The following is a 13,917-nucleotide window of genomic DNA, read 5'->3' as shown; positions in this document are numbered from 1 at the left end:
GAGGAACACTAAGGAAGGTTGGCCATTCCTTGATTAGTACTTTCATTTTGCTCTGATGTGTGAATGTCTCAAAAAAAAAAAAAAGGTATTTCAACATTTTCTTCTTCCTCCTACAGTTCAAGATAGGCATGGGAAAGAAAATCCACTGATGATTAATTTAATGAGTGAGGAGATAGGGATTTTTATTTTACACACCTAAGTAGATAACAATGAACGATTACATTTTTCTTTAAGATCTGAAATATGTCCTCAAAGGGGTAGGTGTAGCTGGGTGAAAGTTTGTGTTGTAGAAGAAACATAGGAGACTGAATTACCACTCTGCTTAGCCCCAGAAAAAAATAAAATAAAATAAAATAAAATAAAATAAAATAAAATAAAATAAAATAAAATAAAATAAAATAAAATAAAATATTTAAAGCCTATGAATATAATTTATTTGTGACTTGCCTACAACTTTTGTGCTCACTGATTTCACTTAATCGGCACTGGCGGAGTACGTCAGCCTGGCAGAAGCGCTGCTACATTACAGTGCGCTGGCTCCATTAAAACACTGTGCAGCAGCTAAACTGGGGCAGCCCGATGTTTATCGAATCCTCAGCTGGCCCTGGTGACGCAGGAGAAAAGTCAGCCCAGGCAAAGGGAAGCGGAGGCAGGCTGCCCTCCGCTGCACACCTGGAAGCCTGCGTTTGCCAAAAAGAAGCTCCAGAAAGTCCTCCCGTCAGGGGACCCTTGCTCCCTTCCCAGAAACATTGTCCCCCTGTGAACAGCATCTCTTTGCTCTCAAGGGAGCAGTTGCAGAGCCCCAGGCAAAGCCACTGTGTGACTGCACTTCAGATGTACTGATATGAACGCAACCACTTGGCTGCATTGTAATGGTCAGCCCAGTGAAAAGCCAAAAATCATCAGCCATTAAAAGAATGGTCAGAGTTCAAACACACCCACTACCTCTGCCATGATTCACTTGGTGGGGAGCAGAGAGCCATGACTGAAATCTAGCTCATCAGCACCAAGTCAAATATTTGCTGTCTTCTCATGCAGATGCCACTTGATGTCCGAGCTGGCGCCAGCTGGGCTCCTGGTTGTTAGCTGACAAGACATCGTAAAAACTCAGAAGCAACAGTTAGCTCATATACAAACAGACTTACTAACATCTCCTTCTTGGATCTGACACAGCCTAACATGTCCTGTGTTCTTGCTAAAATAAGTACACACAAGCACAAAGAGCTTTAGTTATCATTACCATTACTGCTAATAGCCAGGAATATTAGGGCACTTACCACCAGCTGATTGCTCCCTGCCTGGAAACCTCTGCTGGGAGCACTAGGCAGGTGACTCACTCCCTTCTTCCTCTGGGACTTTGCTCTTCCTTGTCCTGAGTATTTGAAGTCCACACCATCATCACAAGGTTTTGCTTTCTTTTCTTTTCTTTTCTTTTTTTTTTTTTTTTTTTTCCTCTTTAAAAGAAGTGTTTTCATTCTTGCAATGGGTCTTGTAGCATTCGTGCCAGGCTCTGTTACTCTGAATGGTCAGACAGGAATTTCACCAGGACAGTTACAGTTTCCAGCTTTCTGCTGAACTTTTGGGAGGCAAAGATCTATTCATTTCAGACAAATAGCTCAGGACCTTTCCCTTTATGGCTTACCACAGTCATAAAATAGATATTTCTTTCTCTCTCCTATCCCATTTCAAAATACAATCAGCTTTCGTATAGTCAATTGCATGTACAGCTCTGACAGTACTTTAACTAGGAGGAATTAGTAACACTGTTTTGAGACATGATACTCAGTACAGAAAAGCCAAATGACATACCCCAGATCACTGAGCAAGTGTAACACATATAAAAGTGAACCCCAGGTCTACTGCCCATAGGAGCTTCCTGTGCAGTGTAGCAGAGCTGAAACATGGTCCCAGTCCTGAAGGGTTCCTTTAGGATCTTCCACAGAATAAATAAATACAATTTCCCACTAACACACCAGGCATTTCCTGCTATTAAGCTGTTCATTGGTTAACGTAGCAATGTCAAGAGATCGGTTTTAAAATATTTGGCACCTAGAGTGACAATTAGGTTCAAAAAGATGTTGTCCAGATTGTCAGAGGCAAATAACACTTGCAGCTTGCACTCTCTTGGCATCAACTGCTTGCCCAAGTGTCTAGATATAAGTTATGTCCCTAGCAGATGTCACACAAGTTTAAAAGGCTGTTCTTTACTGCAAACTCACATTATTTCCAGTATGCTGGATTAGTATCTGTGATAAAGAGCTTCACATCTGACTGAAAGAAACATCTTTTTTTCTCTGAACTGAGCAACAGCTGACTTCGCTGGCCCTCTCTCTTTTTCATCCAGGCACCTAATTGTCTTGGGGAAAATGGCCCATTTATTAAGTTAAACAAAACAACTGCTCCCCAGAACAGACCAATTAAACAGAATTTATATGAGGACCTATGGGTTTATTGGCAATTGGTTTAAACTGCTTGTCCTACTTTAGGAGAGTATAATTTTCATTAGTTTTTTCCCTCCTGTTCAAAAGACTACCAATTACATTGTCATAAATGAGGAACTACATTGTTTAATATGGCTGTTTAAAAGGATGTTTATAGATTACATGATGACAAGGGTTCACTTAGGTCTCATAGTAATTAATAGAAATGAATGTGTAGCAGGAGAAGACATGCTTTTACTTGACCTTCTTGCCCTACGTTTTGGACCACTTGGAGATTGTTTTATGTAATCTCTCCAAAACCTGACCTTCATTGCCCTCTGCTGGCTACGTCGTTTACTCGTTGCACAACATAACTCCCTGTGCACAAACTGGGACGTCAGCTGGACAAACAATGGGACACCCTAAGACAGCTGCTAGAGGTAGGAGCTGTCTCGGGGACTGCTGGTAGCAAAGCTGTGGTCTAGCTTTGCTGCGTACCACATCCATGGTAATGAGCTTAGTTCCATACAAGTGCCTTACAGCAAGCAAACTGCTGCTTAGGGCAAAGACATCATCTTAGAAAAAGTCAGTTAATATACCAGCAACAAAAAAGTGTTTTTGAAAAACTCACATTAGTTCAAACTTGTACATTAGAGCCTTCTCTGATAATCTTGCAAAAAGGCAGTGATTGGACACCAATATATTTGAAAGCCTGTTGTAATTACTGCATTTAGAACAATTTTATTTCAGGATCAGTGTAAAAATAGTCAGCTTCTGCAATACCATAACCCCAAACTAGTCTACCGGTGTTTCAAAGGAACTGGTTGTGAAACACTGCACAGTGATAGCCACCTCTAGGTTACTGGTACGTAGTCTCACGTCAGCAGCATTTGTTTGTAATGTGATGATTTATGTGAAATGTGGTTACAGGCACAATCCGGCCTCTCACAGATGTGCTTCCATGAATCCAGAGAATTGGATAGTCAGATATTTGGTTGGCAGTGGCTGCTGAGGGGCCAGAGCTGAAGAGAGCACTGAAGCAGAGCTCATCTCGCCTTCTTAGAAGTGAAGAACGTAGACCACATGTTATGTGCACTGGAGGAGCAGGGACGTTTGCAATGTGGTTGCCTTTACTACACCTATTTCTTGAATAAGTACAATGTTGTTGGGCCTCCTTTCATAAGCAGTTAATTCACTAAACACTGAAAAAGCTCTCCCTTCATACATTCCCCATGTGCTTGGCAGGTGCTGATTGCACATGCTGTAGGAAGCTGGCTTTGAAAGAGTGATGAAAATCCCCTTTCTCACAGTGATAATGTAGCTCATGAGACTCTGGCTCTTTTATTTTTTCAGCCATATCCTTTTCCTCAAAAATAGTTCTGAGAATATGTTTTTGCCAAATATAAGATGGCATATTTGGCAAAGCACCACGTAGACATTTTCTCACCAATCAGGAGGATTATATTACAGAAGTTGAACCCTACAGGTAATTTATGCAGGAAAAAGATTCAGAATTAGGAGAACAGAACATTCTGGGCACCTTGAGTTCAACAATTAGATCAAAATAAAATCACAGTGTAGTGGACATAGAAATCTGTGGAGTGGAAATGTCTTTGAGGAAGAAAGAATTGACTTTAAAAAAAAATATTATATAAAGAGGCAACAAAAAAAAAGAAAGTTAAATGAGTCATAGTCTTGGAATGGAGAAGTAGGTATTTCTCTTGTTTTGCCTGAGTTCCCCTTCGAAATCAGCAGTAATAATGCCCCGCGGTTTTCTTTGAAAGGGTTTTAAGACACAGAGGGCTGCATCCATTTTCCCACGGTTCATCAGTGGACTTTATCAATGCTGTCTATAAGTTTCAAGCTAGTTACTGGAAACTCTCAAGTCTCTGCTAGGTCTGCTAGACAAGATTTTCACATGAGATCTCTGAGTTTCTTGTGCACAAGAAGGTAAGGAAAGTCCCCTCTGTGTAGCTGTCATAGGACCGATTAAAGATGAATACACCATTTCCTTTAAAGGAAAGAGAAAGAGGGAGATTACTATTCTATTAAATTCAACAATTCAACTTTCAATAACAAGTTTATACAGCTCCCTAGCTCCTGTCACTTATTCATCAGCATTGAGACTTGGACTATTGTCAATGCATTAGGGATAACAGGCCATAAGAAGAAAGCTGGACTTCATTAGAGCAAAAGATGAGACCTGACTGACAGCCTACAGAGAAAATGTTCAGCCCACAAGGATCTTCCAGGCTTCCCAAAGAGCAACATGCCTCTAGTCAAAGTGCTACACAATCAAGGCCCCAAAGTTTAAACCTTACTTAACCCACCCACTTCCCTCTGGTCTAATTTGGCTGTTAAATCCACACATCTTGAAAGAGAAAACAGCTGCGGTAAGTCCTGTGAGCTGCATGTACGTAGAAATGCGATGCGTTCTTCGCTCTAGCTCAACAGACTCCACATGGTGACTCCTAGATTTGTCTGTCTGGGTGCGGGTGAGTCAGAAGTGAACAGTATAGTGTGGGTAGAGGAAGTCTCCTCAAACAGAGGCAAGGCTGAAAGTGGCTACAGTCAAATTCTTTAGTACCCTGGTGATTTGCCACCTGTGACTCATCTGGCTGTCTTACCATAACCGAGTATCTGCTCTACACAGCCGCAGAAGGGAACGCTTCCCATCACACACCTCCTGGCCTTGAAAACAAACATACAGTGTGACCTAATGCTTCACACCCAGTACAAATTAACCTTAAGAAATTATATCATTAAAATGATGTCTGCCTGGTGGTTATGAAAGGCATACGTTAGACAGCTAAGCAGACCCAGCCAGCATGGGTTTAGGAGGGGCAGGTCCTGTCTGACCAACCTGATCTCCTTCTATGATCAGGTGACTCACCTGGTGGATGAGGGGAAAGCTGTGGATGTGGTCTATCTGGACTTCAGCAAGGCCTTTGACACTGTCTCCCATAATATACTCTTGCAAAAGCTGGTAGCCCATGGCTTGGACAAGTGTACTCTACGCTGGGTTAAGAACTGGCTGGAGGGCCGGGCCCAGAGAGTGCTGGTGAATGGGGCTGCATCCAGCTGGCGGCCAGTCACTAGTGGTGTTCCCCAGGGGTCAGTGTTGGGTCCAGTCCTGTTTAACATCTTTATTGATGATTTAGACGAGGGGATTGAGACCATCATCAGCAAATTTGCTGATGACACCAAGTTGGGAGGGAGTGTCGACCTGCTGGAAGGCAGGAGGGCTCTGCAGAGGGATCTGGATAGACTGGAAAAATGGGCTGATTCCAATGGGATGAAGTTCAATAAGGCCAAATGCCGGGTGCTGCACTTTGGTCACAACAACCCCCTGCAGCGCTACAGGCTGGGCGCAGAGTGGCTGGAGAGCAGTCAGACAGAAAGGGACCTGGGGGTACTAATTGACAGGAAGCTCAACATGAGCCAACAGTGTGCCCAGGTGGCCAAGAAGGCCAACGGTATCCTGTCCTGTATCAAAAACAGCGTGGTCAGCAGGACAAGGGAAGTGATCCTTCCCCTGTACTCTGCATTGGTGAGGCCACACCTGGAGTATTGTGTTCAGTTCTGGGCCCCTCAGTTCAGGAAAGACATTGAAGTGCTGGAGCGGGTCCAGAGAAGAGCAACACGACTGGTGAAGGGACTTGAACATAAGACCTATGAGGAGAGGCTGAGGGAGCTGGGGTTGTTTAGTCTAGAGAAGAGGAGGCTTAGAGGTGACCTCATCACTCTCTATAACTACCTGAAGGGAAGTTATAGCCAGGTGGGGATTGGCCTCTTCTCCCAGGCAGTTAGCAATAGGACAAGGGGGCATGGGCTTAAACTCTACCAGGGGAAATTTAGGCTGGATATTAGGAAGAAATTCTTTACAGAGAGAGTGATCAGGCATTGGAATGGCCTGCCCAGGGAGGTAGTGGACTCGCCGTCCCTGGAGGTTTTTAAACTGAGATTGGACATGGCACTTAGTGCCATGATCTAGTAAACGGACTAGAGTTGGACCAAGGGTTGGACTCGATGATCTCTGAGGTCTCTTCCAACCCAGTCGATTCTGTGATTCTGTGATTCTGTGATTATCTGACATTTTGCCTTTACATAGTTGGGATTCTCGATACTGACTGGAGTTGAATGCCAAAATGAAGTAAGATGCATTGGAGATTAAAAAATAAAATTAAAAAAAAATATAAAAAAATAATATTGAAGAGTTGAAAGTATTTACACTCCCAGGATCACAGGAGATAAGAGAGAGAGAGATCATAAATCCTTCCCTGTCATTAGAACAGATACTAGAGTATCTGTCCTGTTCAGGAAAACCCACAGAAATGGGAAATGTCATTTATGAATAATTATCCCTTTTTCTGGGCCCTTCTCACTTTACCAAGCCATCTGTAAAAACGACCCCACCTCCATCAGAGCAAAGGCAAAGAACATTTATTTTTGACAAGATGACAAAATGTCAGAAGGGGTCCTCAGCAGGATCCTAGGAAATGGATTAAAAAGAAGACAGCCTTCTTTTTAAAATGTCATGAAATCAGATTTTCTAATGGTATCCCATGGCTTTTTCCTATTCTCCATTAGTCTGGAATTGAATATGTTCAAAGGATCTTGCCGTGAAAACTTTTCCTATAGAATAATGAAAATCTCTGCTTCCATCTTGAAAGCAGCATGAGCCTGCTATACATTAAAAGAACAGACAACAAATGAAGTTACCATGCAAGTTCTGGGAAAGAGAAACGTAAACTCATAATCGTCCCTCCCTTGCCGCTTTTGATGTCATACATACATTCATGAAAGAAATGCAGAAACAAATTGAGTGGAGGATAACGAGTCTGAGGAAAAGTTTCAGAAAGTTCTGGCTTCTCTTTTAACAAACACCAAATCAACAACACATCGTTAGCTCATAAGAGACCCCATCCAGAATCAGTGAAATCAGTGGGAAAGCTCCCAGTTGGCTTCAGTAGGTTCTGAATCAACAAAAGCACAATTACAACGCTTAAAAATTTCTTCAGTGAAATTACTTGTTTTAAATGAAAAATAGTGAAATTCTCTTGGGGTCATTTGTTTTCATTTGTGTACTTATCTGTCTTTGGTGGAGCAGGCTGGAAATAAGTAAATAAAGTGGTTTTCATGTCACCCATCCACTAAACCTTTAAATTTCATTTATTTTTTACTGGAAAGCAAAAATGAAAAACAGCACAAAACAGGGAAGAGTTCAAGAAGGCAACAGAGCAGTCAGATCAGAGAGATGGCTGACCTGGAAGGCTGAATGCCTGCTGGAAGTAGGGGACAAATGATCCCAGAGGTGGGCAGCTAGAACAGTCCTCTTACTTTCTTGATTGTCATAGAAATAAAGTCATGGATAGAGTCCAGCAGAGGGCTACAAAGGTGATGGGGTAACTGGAGCATCTTGTGAGGAAAGGCTGAGAGAGCTGGGTCCATTTATCCTGGAGAAGATTGAAAGGGGATCTTATAAATGCTTATAAATATCTTAAGGGTGGGTGTCAAGAGGATGGGGCCAGACTCTTCTCAGTGGTTCCCAACAACAGGATAAGCAGAAATGGGCACAAGCTGAAACAGACAAAGTTCCGCCTGAATATGAAGAGAAACTTCTTTAGTTTGAGGGTAGCAGAGCACTGGAACAGGCTGCCCACAGAAGTTGTGGAGTCTCCTTCTCTGGAGATATTCAAAACCCACCCAAGCATGATCCTGTGCAATTTGTTCTAGGTGAACCTGCTTTAGTAGAGGGGTTCAACTAGATTATCTCCAGAGGTCCTTTCCAATCCCAACCATTCTGTGATTCTATGTGATTCTGTGATTTATCTAGCTGTTGACCAACACACACAGGTCATTTTCTGCTAAGCAGCTTTCCAGCCACTTCTCCCCAAGCCTGTACAACACTGATCTGCCCTTAACAAGTGAAACACACCTGCAGTAACATTAAACCTCTGGTTTGCTGAGAATGTTCAGACAGGTAGAGTGGCTATAATTATCTGTACACATTCAGACATGCTCTTTTCTTAGGAGACAGTTTCAGTTGGGTTGTTGTATTTGGTGTAGGTATCAAGATGTTGCGGGGGGGGGGAGCCTGCAGGTATGGCCCCTGTGAGAATAGGCCATGGACACAGCTGGCTGTAGCCAGCTCCAGCAGACCCACTGAGCTAAGCCCATCAGCCCGGCTGGTGGCATTTCTGGGAAAACACATATAAGAAAGGGCAAAGACACTAGACAGGTGGAGGAGAAAGCAACAACAACAACAACAACAAACAAACAAACAAACAAACAAACAAAAACAGTGGAGCGAACACCGAGGCCAAAGAAGGATAGGGGGAATGAGGAGGAGGAGCTGCACGTGCTAGAGAAGATATTTCCCTGCAGCCTGTGAGAAAAGCATGCTGTAGCAGATATCCACACTGCAGTCCATGGAGGACCACACTTCAGAGTCGGTAGATATTTCTTGAAGGAACCACAGCCTGTGGAGAGGGGAAAACTGTGAGGAGAAAGGAGCAGTAGAGAGGAACTCTTATGGACTAACCACAACCCCCTATTGTCCATCCTTCCTGAACTTCCTGGAGTGGGGAAGAGGTGTAAGAGTTGGGAATGAAGAAATAAAGTTGAGTCTTGGAAAAAATGGCATAATGGGGGGAAGGTGTTGCTTTCGTTTTTGCTTTTCACTATTCAAATATATTTTAATTGGCAATAAATTAAATTTCCACAAGCCAAGTCTGTTTTACCCATGATGCAAATTGGAAGTGATTTCCATATCTTTATCTTAACCAATGAACCAATGAGCTTTTTCATTCTATTTTTTCCCCTTGTACTGTTGAGGGGGAAAGTGAGTTAGCAGCTTGAGGGGTCTCTAGCTGTGGCCAACCCACCACAGTTGCATACCTTTCTGCTGCTACTAGCTGTCATTTCCATTACATTATTGTTTCAAAGCTCAAGCTCAAACATGAGTTCCTTTGCACAAGATGTTTCAAACATACAAATTTCTTCTCAGTCTCTGCCAACCACCCAAGTTAATAAACATGTAAGCTAAAACAACACTAAGAAGACATCTCAATAAATTAATTAATGACATCAGTTTTCCCTTCTTTCTTTTTGACTCTTATAAAGTGCCGTATGTACTTCATGCTGTCCTGCCATCCTCTCAAGAACAGTCTCCAGCCTTGTGTTTAGCATTACTAAAATCTGGAGTAACAGTCTCTTTTTTTTTCCCTTCTAAATGTGTTTTAATTAGCAAAATCTTTAAGCTTTGAGATTTATTACACATCAGTACATGAATTGATGTTACTTGAGTCCATAACACTTTATCTGTTACTTCATAGCCATAATTTACTGCATTCAGGCATCCTATTTGTTTTGCTGACTACTGATCCATATTGTCCAAACACATTTGCTGAGTTGTCTGCTCAATAACAGAGCTTCCAAACAGAGCTGAGAGTTGGGAAGCTCTGGTAATCTGCAACATCTGAAGACATTGTACCCATGGAAACCAGGACAGGTTCTCTGCTGTCTTATCACACTCAGGACATTACTTTTCTGATTTGCAATGTTTATAAACCCACCTAGCAGAGTAGGTCTCACTGCAAGAACCAAGAGAATGACTTGAATCCTCACACCTTGACCATTGTCAACTACATTAGAAATGACTACCGTCTTATTCAAGTTGGAAGGTTAGAAGTGATTGTACTTCATGACAGCTGCACCATGCCCTTTGAGTTGTGGCCTGCATAAACTAGTGTATTCCAGCTGCACTAGCCCATAGGATTACATAGATACAAAGTGTAGCTCAAATACTGTAAGGGACAAGGCAAAACTTTGATTTGTGTTTTTTCTACCCAGTATTGCTATACAGCATACAAAAATTACATATGTGCTTTTGCCTTTTTAATAACAAATTGTCAGGACTATTACCCAGTTAAGTCCTGTCTGTTGCATCCTTCATAGCTTCCATGTCTCAATCCTTCAGTCTTTCTCCTCTTTTGCATTCCTTCCCTAACAATCCTTTCTTTCATATGGGGTGAAATAATACTCCGTCCAAATTAACATGGACTTACAGGCTGGCACAAGGTGTCTGTCACTACTCAGGGTAAATCTCTCAGCCTAGGAGAGAACTTGAGCCTGAATGCTTCTTACAGGTAACATCTCAGTGGAAATTTGATTTTTCCACAGTTATCAGAACACTGTAGCATTATGTTTCCTGAGTACTGCCATTTGACTTGAAAAAAGATGCAAAATGCTTTATACTTTCTGTGCACACAGAACTATGTGAAAAAAATATGTTTGTTTGTTTTCCATATGGAGGAACTCTATGAACTCTGATTTTCTGTAAATACATTCAGAGGTCCATGACTACGTCTGAAAATGTTTCTTGTCATCTCTTCATGTTTCATATAAAAATCCAGTATGGTACCATAAATGTCAAAAATGAGACCAGATACTTTCAATTACTTGTTTTAAGAAGATGCCTTTTCAGTCACAACCTCTTACTTAAATGGCAGTTGTTTGGGTCACATGACACGTCAAGAGCCAGACTTATGATTATTGAAATTTTCTGTATGTTTAATTCTCAGAAGGCAAGGAAGAACAGACTTCCTACATTTCATAGTTTAGGTATCAAGTGAGGATTATGTCAGACACATAGGCTATCACTGAAAGGATGGAAATCTTGAGAGGAATATGCCTATACTGAATGGTTTAGTTTCATTTGATATGCATCACTGTGGTCAGAGCTGTACAAGATCTACAGTCGTAGCATGCCAATGTTCCCAGCAAAGACATTAATAGATGTGGTTTCATTGTGGCCAAAGGCAGCACCTTCAAAAGTGTGTGGAAAGGCTTTCAAGAACAATGGGGAATTTAGATGAGGTGTTTGTTTTCTATGGTTTAGCCAAGAACTTAAAGAAAATGTAGCAGGAGGCCTTGCAGATGGCCTTGTACAAAATACTAACATTTTTTGTTACTTTACCAGTTTCTTCTCTAGGTTTCAATTTAAAAAAACCCTCATTCTTGGAGTCAGAAGGGTCTGGAAGACATGCATTCCATTACAAACCTGAAACAGCAGTGTTGTAAGGCTGGGAAATCTTGCTATGGTACACCACACAAACCAAATCTGCCAGGCAGGCATGGATTTGTATTACTTTAACTGTGTTAGTTCATCAATTTAAATACGTGCTGCAAACTTAGAAAATTCAGCTCAGCTGCAAGTCTTACTGGTGAGGTGGTTGCAAAAGAAGTAAGACTCCTTTCTCTATCTATAACCTTTAATACAACTGAGGGAGTCCATTAGTAAAGACTCTACTGCTTACTCAAAAGAACAATCTCTATAGCCCCACCATGGTCTTCATATTAGCTGAAGAATCCTGTAAGCAGAACTTCTCATTGTCCATCTCTAAAATTTATTTCCCACCTTGTCTTAATGCAAGGTGTTTCTGTGGAGCTGAAATTTGTCCCACAGGAGCAGGTACGGACCTCCTTATGTAGGTACTTTACACTTGCTCATTCTTGCACACAATGACCTAAACCAACAACAGTACCAGGGATCCCCTCCACCTGTGAAAGGATGTGGGAGAGCTGCCGGGAACTGTTGGCTTTAACAAATCAACTCAAACTTCAAGCTCTTTTATTAAAAATTTAAATGGTCCTTCTGTTTTCTGTAATATGAAATTTTTAAAACTATATCTAAAATGTTACTTTTGTGTCACAATACTGCCAAAGTTCTGAAAAGGAAATCCTGTCTAGACATTTTTAGACATATCTATACTTTATTAATCTCTGAAAAAAGATTTAGGTCTCTGTGGTAAATGTAGTTTATTTGACACAGGTAGTGGTTTGTAAATCTTCTCTTGCACATCCTGTTCTCTGAATCAAAGAAGAATGAAGAAAAGCTAATTATAAAAAGCTTCAAACAAATTAATCTTTTACGGTAGGAAGTTTACATCTAGCTGGGGGAGAGACACAACTGACTGCACATGGAACTTCCAGGTAACACCTTTTTTCAGAGATTTCTTAAAAATACTTCGCTAGCTAACCTCCATCTCATTAATGAAAGAGACTGGATTTCTCTTTGTCTTCTAATACTGTTCTTCACCTGCAATGCCTTCTAGAGGCTCATCTTTTTATACAATTCATATTTAGGGAATTGTTTTTGTCTCAGGTGTTTGCCAAGAAAACACAAACCAACAATTCAGGATGATGTTTTCACATGATAAGGAACAAATTAAAGTAGTTAAACATTTTACATTAAAAACTACAATTACTGTTCATCAGTTTATAATAATAACAGTAAAAAAAGTAATAATGAAAACATTACTGCTGATATTTTTTACTTAACAGTAGTCACCTCTTTGCCCAGCCTGAAACTGGTCTACAATAAAGTGTGCTATAAAAGCTCTCATGGAATTTATATCTCTGTGTCAGAACTGTTGAGAAAAAGCTCTGATAGACATAACACTGTGAGCATGAAATAATTATAATCAGAACTGTGAGAAAGTATTATCATAACATACATAATAGTTATATATACATTATAATGCATTTCCCAAGGGCACAAACATACCAAAAATGCTGTGATTCCATAATACAGAAATGGGGATTTAAAAAATAATTTATGCAAATGATAGCTCAAAAGTGGTGGAAAATGCAGGTCCTGAGGCTCATCACTAGTATGACCAACAAGTATTGCCATAAAGTTCCAGAAAGTGTAGCTCAGGCAAACACAGGAAAAATCATTGAAGTCAATATTGCACAACAAAAAAATATACCAAATGAAATAAATAGGAATGACTATAAAATATTGATTAATTATTAAAATATAAAATGACATAAAATTTGACAGATTTAATTAATATTTTGCAAAGTAAAATATCAAAGTCACAAAGATAGACATTAAGAAGTATTTTCCAGATGTCAGATATCAGAACCATGTGAAGTAAATGGTAAATCTGATAAAACATCACAAAATAAATTATGCAAGTGAATAAAACAAGCAGTTATGAGAAAGCTATGTAACTTTTTTTTTTTTTTAATACAAGTTAGTCGTACGTAACTTACCTTAGATCTTCACTTTTAAGACAGAAAAGATGAAGCATTATCAAGATATTAAGATTATTAAGATGCATTATTAAGATGTTCACAGAGAAGATGCAGGAATAATGTAATTTTGAAAGTTATTTCTCAATTATGACTTTACTGATGTAAATTGTCTTTAAGTAATATTGATAATCAAAGGAGGTAGATTACTTCGGTGGCAAGAACCATGGAAGAAGTCTACATGTCTGTGTTCACAGCTACAAAATATACTTTCTAACTTGTTCATCTCATACAGGTTGTGTAGCAATCCTTTAGGATTGAAAAGGAAAGAAAATACTCTCCCTCCTAGTCCTGCCCAGAGACAAAGGAAATGTGGAGTCTGATCTTCACCTCTTGAGCATTTGACTGCCTTGCCTGGGCTTTCCTCAACCCACCAGCTCATTCTGCAGTGGGT

At 40.5% G+C, this 13,917-nt stretch overlaps 1 long non-coding RNA gene across 1 annotated transcript in view; it reads right to left on the bottom strand.

Annotated features, from left to right (window-relative positions):
- Window positions 1–7,384, bottom strand: part of LOC110365086 (uncharacterized) — a 50,156-nt gene extending 42,772 nt beyond the window's left edge. Inside the window, exon 1 of the long non-coding RNA XR_010470060.1 lies at window positions 1,278–7,384. This is a non-coding gene — a long non-coding RNA (uncharacterized LOC110365086). The remainder of the gene's footprint in view (window positions 1–1,277) is intronic.
- Between the last annotated feature and the right edge of the window lie 6,533 nt (window positions 7,385–13,917).

The sequence above is a fragment of the Columba livia genome, chromosome 2 (genome assembly GCF_036013475.1).
Source record: "Columba livia isolate bColLiv1 breed racing homer chromosome 2, bColLiv1.pat.W.v2, whole genome shotgun sequence".
Lineage (NCBI taxonomy): Eukaryota > Metazoa > Chordata > Aves > Columbiformes > Columbidae > Columba > Columba livia.
Note: the sequence above shows the minus strand (reverse complement) of the source record. Positions and strands in the feature narration are given on the sequence as shown.